Source organism: Struthio camelus, chromosome 18, assembly GCF_040807025.1.
Source record: "Struthio camelus isolate bStrCam1 chromosome 18, bStrCam1.hap1, whole genome shotgun sequence".
In the NCBI taxonomy this organism is placed as follows: domain Eukaryota; kingdom Metazoa; phylum Chordata; class Aves; order Struthioniformes; family Struthionidae; genus Struthio; species Struthio camelus.
Window position 1 is genome coordinate 14,076,480 of NC_090959.1, and position 8,713 is coordinate 14,085,192.

The following is an 8,713-nucleotide window of genomic DNA, read 5'->3' on the forward strand; positions in this document are numbered from 1 at the left end:
CACCTGGCACCCCAGTGCTGACAAGGCTGTCAATGCTTCCCCCACTGATACAGCTTTTAGATGAACTGCTCAGTCTATATTTGGATTTCTACTCCCTTCCCTCAGGCTGATCCAATTTGAGTGTTACACTTGAAGATAGATTCACACCTTCCCCAGTCCCACATGCTTTCACTCTATTTTAAACTTTCAAAGATAAAAACCAAATTCAGTTGGGTTCTGTCTCTGGCACTGAGTTAGATTTGGCCTTTGAGTAGTGGGTTGTGGGTGTTATTGCTGTGCTTCTTCCTCAAGAAAGAATAGTCTGACCGTTTTCTGTGTGCATTCCCCTTTCAAATACTTTGGTTTTGGGACTCCGCACAGTAGCTGAAAACATTGTGCTTATGTACTCCTAGCAGTTAATGTAAAAATCAGTCCATCATGAACCCAGCAAAAGAAAGAAAATCACACTTGTATCAAACTTACAAGAGACAAAAAAACCCCAAAGTCTACTGTAGATATCTCCAAATGAATCTATAAAATGCAGCACATCATACCTGAACATTATATACCCTGGGTTCTGGAGTGGAACGACCATTATTCCATGCAAGAACAGATAATCATCATCAGACTGCTGTTATTTAATTTTAAACATTTATAGAAAATGTCACCATTGATATTCCTCAGCTCTTAGGGACTCAGAATTCAACCTAACCTTGTAGGTTTTACCTATTTCTAAGTTTGAACTAGTAGATGTTGAGCTAATTTGAAAATCCAGTTCTTTCTTTAAAAATTACACACAAAAATTCATTTTGTATACAACTGAGTAATAGTTTTAACTAAGAAAATTCTTAAAATGTGATAGCATAAAATGATTATTTGCAGAAGTTAGAAATTAGTGTCTTTTTACATGTAACATTAGCATAGTTAGGTGTACTCCAGTTATTCTTATTCTGGAAAATTATTTTTGAGGCCACTAGTGTTATTTTAGTTTTGTAAAAACAGAGTAGTTCCAGTTCTTAGTCTGTTCCACGTACAGCCATTTATATATACCTCTGCTCTAATTCGGTCAACGTTACATAGCTCTCATTCTAGATCCCCTTAATAAAATGCAGTTTGCAGTTGTTAATAGCAGTAAGAACAATGTATGATCAGAGGTCTCAAAAATGATGTAGAAGGGAGGTTTAGAAGAATTTCAGTTGTTTAGCCTACAGCAGAGAAGGAAGAAGGAAGAGGTAAAACCCAGTCATCAAATACAAAAGGCTGTGGCAGATAAGCAAGCAGAATTTTGTTCTATGTGCTCCCTCATAGAAAGTACAAGAAGTAGGGGGCCTACATTACAGCAAAGACATTTCGGTTAAACACAGCACTTTAAACAGAACAGCTAAGTGCCATGGAGGCCATGGTCTCCATCACCACCTCCAACTCATGTTCCTGGGCTGTGCCTTGGGAAAGGCATAGACTTTGTTGTCAGAATTTAAGAGAAGGATCAAAGCTGTGAGTCTGAAAAGGGATACCTTCCTACAAAGTTAGGTGACTATTTCCTGAGCAGGGCTCAGATCTCATTTCCTGTAGGTTAGAATAAATGGTTCCTTGCTGTGCTGGCTTTTGTCAGTACTGCTCTTTTGCTTCTAATCCTTCCCAGGTACTATACAATGAATCTAAAACCTAGAAGTCAAGCTCTTCTGTTTACCCTTTCTCCTGTTAAGTCAATCTAGGGATGATAAGTGAGGGGTGTAGGAGAAAAAGTAACTGATTTTCAATTGACTTCACAAGGCAAGATATTTCACTTTTATAAAGAAAACTAAACAACATTAAAATACAACTCTGATTTACTCATTTCACTATCCATACCCTTACTAAGGGTTGTTTGCAGCCCACTGAAGTCTAGCAGTACATGGCTGTAGAGAGTGATACCTTTTTATAGGGTTATTCTGTCACACAGGCAGAAGTAATTTTCTCTTTGCTAAAACTATGACAACTAATAATTCCTCATCTGCTTTAAAAATGTTTTCAATGGAATTTACTATACACTCCCACTATTTATTAAATACAGCAGAACTGAATTATTTTTTCTCCATAATAAAATGGAAATGTCTCGCATGATGTGCCAGCAATGACTAAATGAATTGTTTTTGATAATTTTAAAATTCCGAAGTTTGGCATCTACGCCTTTCTCTCTCATAAAACACAGCTGAGCAGAAAGAGCTTGTGAGAATGGCCTTTTCCTTTTACCAGCAGTGACACATCTCTGTCAGGTGTGTTAGGGAAGACACCCAGACTTCTTATACCGGCAAAATTTTATTATAGACTCCAAAATGCCGGGCAACACGTCTATATGAACTTTAACGGGCTTCTAATGTGTCTGTAAAAGCTGTTTGGAACAAGATAACTTTTTAATAAAACATTAAGAAAACTGCTTGGAACATGGCAACTTTTGAAAACACACATTTCTAAAACATTTCTAATCCTCAGAAATTCATTGGCAACTTTCATTTGCATGGTTAATTTCCCTTCCTGCAAGAAAAGAACGGAAGCGTGTTACATGCACTATAGTGGTTTCTTCATAATGACCAACAGAAATGGTGGCCAAAATTCTGGGATATGTTCTTATCAGATCCATCCTGAACACCCTCCGCAGTAGCAAGAATGTTTCAAATAATGACCTTAAGTTTTAGGACTCTACTTTTAGACAACTAGCACTCAAGCCTGCAAGATGTGCCCACTGACAACATCTAGGATCTTTCATGTATACTCAAGATACTACTGTTACGAGTTGGTTTTCAGAACAGCTAGGTAAAAATAACTCTGACATGAAAGACTGCTGAGGATGATAATGAAAATTTGCTTCAAGGTGATTTAAGGAGGAAAAAAAGGCGTCTTGATATAAGTAAAATGCAGTCTAACAAGAATAAGACCAAAATATTCAACTAAAAGTTTGTGTTAGCAAAGGAAAAATTCCAGTCGTATGAACATTAAACCTTTAAATCCATGGCTTGAAATCTGTTGGAATAGTAATCAAACAAAACTGTAAACACATGAGATTGGAAACAATGTCTGTTTTAACTATTAGAGTTTTACAATAGAAAAGATACACTTATAACCTGATCAGGAGAGCTTTGAGTACAAAGAAATCTGGCAGGATTAAGAGACTTAAAATACACTAGGCAAGTTAAACAAAGGATATTGAACTTTCTGTTTATCTTGCAGTGGTATCTTGCCAAACTTTACTGAGAAGCAGTTTTATTTTGAAGTATCTTGGCTTCCAAGATTTTCAGAAGTGCTTTGGAAGATAGGCATGTCTTGATTTACACTAAAAAGGTATTTCTGTAGCTTAGCGACCCATGCTGGTAGTTAGCACAACTGAGCATCGCCAAAGGCTTGGGATGAAATTCAAGAATTGGCTCCTGTTCTACCATGGGAAACACCCTCCCTGAACCCTTGGGCTCTTACTCGATTTTAGCCTAAAGTTACACTAATATCCACATTAAACCCCCCCCCCCCCAAACTAGTTCTTTTGCGGATAGCTTAGTTCTCTTACTTTACTTCAGTACGCACTAAATCCATCTTGCTTTAAACAGAACAGGTTGCTAGGCATTTCCTGTATGCTCCAATTTCAGAAACTGGGTAGATAAGTTAGCACATCCAAAAACTCTCTCTGCACCTCTGTGTTTCTCTAGGCATTTAAGCATCTTTACCATGTGCTATCATTCATTCTTCAATAAATGGACAGCTTGACCCAAATTCTCTGCAGATATGTCTCTACTGACATAAGTGGAATTGTATTGCCTTATAAGACCTGAAGTTGTGACCTGTCAGCAAAAAGTTAGATTAGAAGTCTTTTATATTCACACTTCATTTTCCTATGAATTTTTTAAAATCCTCTATAGACAAGCTCATTTAAACACTAAAGTGCCAGTACTTAAAATAATAAAATAATCTTAGAGAACATAGGAGTTTCCTTTCTGTATCAGCATTTGAAATGTTTAGTCAACAGTTTCCATGCAGTAGATATCATAAGCCCTAAAGAAAGTCTGAAATCTTCACTGCTGCCAATAATCATATTCTACCTGAATGAGGTACAAGCCTTGGGAAGGACAGAATGACAGGACTGAAATCTAGCTCTTCAGAATGAAAAAGCAGATACTGAAACATCTCTTATATTCTACTTCACTGTCTGGATGTGGCTGTGAAGTGGATATTGACGGCGTTACTGTCCATAGTCTTGAATTTTTATTTGTTTTATAACATCCAATTTGATTAACAGTTCAATTTTGAAGAATTACAAAGGGTGGAGAAATGCTAAATACTGTATTCTGTACTTCCAGCCTCAACGGTCAACCTTTCAGGTTTTCCATACGGGAACCAGAGTTGAATCCATATGGGTTCAATTACAGGTTACTCATCAGACCTCAGTTTGCCTTCTGCTTTGCAAAGACAATAGATATATTTCATATTAGTCTGTATATCTTGTCCTCTCAGCTCAGCCTGGAGCCTTTTTGTATCCTGGAAATCGGTATTTTCAGAACTGCACAAGAGCAACTGAGGATGTAAAACAATTAGTATACGTACACAATTTGTATCTTAAGATGCTCACTGACTCTCAGATATTTGAATAGTCAGTAACAAGATTTCATCCAGAAATATATAAAAATTGCTGATAAAATCATGACTAGTTAGGTGTGAAGTTAAAGGTGAACTATCTGCAAATGATGTGTGCCTTTAATAGAACAGCCTTGGAAAAAAAACAAATCAAAAGAGGAGGAGAACACATCTGTGCGCTGCTGACCGGATCTGCTACTAAACTTGAAGAACAAGGCTACTCATTACGTACTAATTTGAAGCTGAGATGCGTTACTGAGGATAACACTGGAACGCCTTGCGCTTCATACAACTCAGGCTGCAACTCAGGCTGCAGCACACTGAAGCAAGTCAAGGGAACTGAAGATGAATTCACAATGTAGGTAAAAGCCACATGTGTTAAATGAAACAAAAATGAAGTTTACATGAATACGCAAGCTGCGCCTGAGGCAACTAAGTAGCTGGCCCACTATGCCAACTCTTCATAAGAGTGATAGTTTCTGGAAGAAGGGTAGGTTGGACAGTTGGGACCAGTGCCCTCTTCAGTTTTCCCAATATGGGTTAGTAGTGACCATCAGGAGTTGTCAAAGATTCTTTCTACAGAAGCCCCATGGGTGTAGCTATTCCGGCAAAGCTATCTCGGGAAGATAGTGTATATACGAAAAAAAGCAATTTCTCCTGCAAGCATAGTTACATCATCTCTTCAAACAATATCAGCAAAAGCTCGCTTTTTTATCATACTTGAGTCCAGACCAGGCTTTTACCAACATAATCATGTCAGCTGGGGAATATGCTAGCTAGTGAAGACCTAACCTAAATAAATAGTCCATGGGAAAGGGACCACCAGTTGATACATTTTCTAAACATGAAATGCTTACCAGGAAAATAACTTGAGTACAGTAATGATAAAGGCATTCAGGTAGCATTATCCTGCTTGTGTGATAAGGCAGCTTGGTAGGCTGCAATGAGATGACATCTGTATTTAGCACGTCTAGGCAGAACTGGGCTCTTTTCCATGTGGAATTGGTTTTCCAAGTGCAAAAGCACAAAGGCATGCATGGAAAGGCAAACATTCAATTCATTAACCCCTTCACAGAAGAAACCACCTTGTATCAATAAAGGAAACCCAATTTGTGAACATGCTTCTTGTAAATTCCATTTTAGAATTTAATCTCAAATCCCACATAAGGCTTTTTTTCTGCATTAGATCATTGTTCATCATGGTTACAACGGGGGTCCCCTTCAAGAATAAAATTTCCATTTGTTCTAAATTGTAATAAACAACGTTCCCCCTCACTTCTGTTTATTCCTCCGCAGTATTTTCTTGGCAAATCCCCTCAGAATATAAGATCAGGATCTTTTGCAAGATCATTTTAGCTTGCCAGAAAGAAAACAGTTCATGCACCATGGATGACCAGTGTTTCTATTGTCCTACCCTGGATTTTGCAGATAAGGAATCAGCATTTCTAATTTAGGTGAGTTAACAAATGTAAATTCAAAAATACAGTAGGTACACGTTAACTATTTGAGCTCCCGTTCAACTAGAATTATCCTATGATTCTCAAAGTTCAAAAAGTTTTGGCTAGTAATGAAAACAAAGTTAGGAAGGACAGAGCCCTAAATATACTGCTCAGAGGCAACTGGCTACCCAGTCTTTCTTAAGTAATAAGAATGTCTGAAGAAAACAATAATCCAGCCCTGGGCCGACATTCTCCAAGTGGATCAAGTGAACTACATAACCATTGCAAAGCAGGAATAAAAATCAAAGCCTGTAAAGGATCTTTTAGTAAAAGATTCCTAGAACTGTGCATGTATTTATGCAACTCTGCTACAGTTAAGATGCAGTTCCCAAAAGAGATTAAAAGGATTAACATGTTGTTTTAATCTGTACCTTGTTTCCCTATATGTATCACAGAAGGGCATTCCATTACTTTCACAGGAATGAAGCCAGTTTACAGCTCCTTCTGGTGTTAATTTGGATAGTCATGGGTCAGCTAGGGGTCACACTGGACAGTGTTTTTAAGACACTACAATTAAGTATCAGATTGAACCTTAGCATTTGAATTCTTGTATGTAAAACCTTTCTTTATACCAGTCTGATCATGAATTAAAACATTCAAAACACCTATGACAGAGCCTGAGGTTTGTCTTTGATTGATGTGCTTTGTTTAAGCAGAGCTCTACTGAGACTGGATAATTTGACTTGGTATTTGAGGTAGCACAGAAGTAAAAAGAAAGCTTAAGGAGAGTAAATCCTGCATTAGAGATCAATAAACCCAGAATCATAATTCCGATTCTGTCACTCTCATTATGAGAACTTGGGTAAATTAGATTGATGCCATTTGGCAGAACTGGCACTGTTTGTCTTCAGACACTTTCAAGCAACTGCTCACTCATTACCTACAAGAAAGCAGGAGTCTATGCAACACTACCACAGTGTACCTAGAAAGGGACACGCACAACAAGCTAAGTTTTTGGTTCTGGTGGTGATTTAGAGCAGAACTGAGGTATATAAAATGTCTGAATAGCTGTTTCCTTTGTTTCTGTGTCAGCACATTCAGGTATACATTAGCTGTCCTGAAGCCATGTTTTTGTTATTGTTTTGGTGGTTGTTTCCTCCCTATCCCCAGAACCAGGAAGGTTAGAAACATTTTCAAATGAAAAGTGACTTGACTTTCCTGTTACTGATATGCAGGAACTGTAATGTTAGGTAGAATCCTAAAGAAAACTAAGTACAGGGACTTGAGGCGTTTGATTAGCAACTCACTGGCAATTTAGTACATTCTGTGCAAAAATGTTAGGGAAAACCAGTCCCAGAAAGTAAATAATGTACATAGTGTTCACTATAACAACATGCTCAGAAACATCTCAATAAAGCAACATCTTCTATCATCAGCACCATTAATGCTAACGTGCACATCCTAGAGGCCCACATCTAACCCCTGAGCTACAACTTTGCATATGATCTTCTTACACATATTCTCAAGGGCAGCATGCAATTTGTAGCATCAGGTCAGCTGCTCCACCATGCGATTACTAGAGAAGGTAACACTGCGGGCACTTGTGCCCTCTGTCTTGAGATATTCACAAAACCATGCCATCCAAGCCAAGGATTCCAGAGAAGGCTATTTAACTGCAACAATTACTTCATTGATGTTTGCAAATGTTTTCTCCCACATATCACAGAGCAAAACAAGTACATTTGTTTTGTAAGTAAGTCACATGCATTACCTTGTCAAATATTTCTTAAAGTCTTTATCCCCACATATGCAGCACTGTCACTAACTTTTTTAAAAGGCAGCGCCTATTTCTGAACTGCTTCCACCCTGCCTGCCTCATTGCGCAAAACCCATAGATTTCAAAATAAACATAGTCTATTGGGAAAAACTTGCGTTCCAAACTACCCTTTTGTAATTTTCAAGAAATGCCGACAAAGAAAAAACATGGCACAGCTATTGTATCTGGAACAGAGAGGCCTCCAGCGTCTGTTGCCTCAGCTGCAGCAAGAGTAAGTTCAGTACAATCGTTTCAAAACTTTCTTGTACAACTGTCAAAAACTCTGAAAAGTGTATTTTTTTCATCTGGCCTGAATAAGGTATGAAATTTTTTAAAGCTCTTTCATACCGGGGTTGTCTAACAACAAGAATCAGAACATTAGCAGTCCAGAAAGTTACTCAGTTAGTCAACTTCTGTTTTTCAATTACTATTCTTCTGTCCCAACTTGCTACTTCTGACGCTTCCTTTGTTTCTCCTATGGTAGATTCCACTGTGTGCAGATTTCATTTATGGAAAACACTGTCAAGATGTTTATGAACCTTATTTTTAATTTACAAGCCATATTAATATTATATGCTGTACAAAACATTACAACATCACTTTCCTGAAAAATTCCTCTGGAAACTTTTCATTTTTCTAACATATTTCTACTGATCTGCTGCATCCACCAGTACAGCATGCACAGTGGCTCAATCCATCAAAACTAAACAATTCTCTTACTGAGGAACCTGATTTGATACGATGTCAGCAACTGAAATACATTTTTAAATAATTCACTGTCTGTAGATGCAGACTCATTAGAAAAACTTAGTTCATACTATTTCTTCATCCTGAGGTCACATTTGGAAAACTGTGTCCAATTCTGGGCTCCTCAGTACAA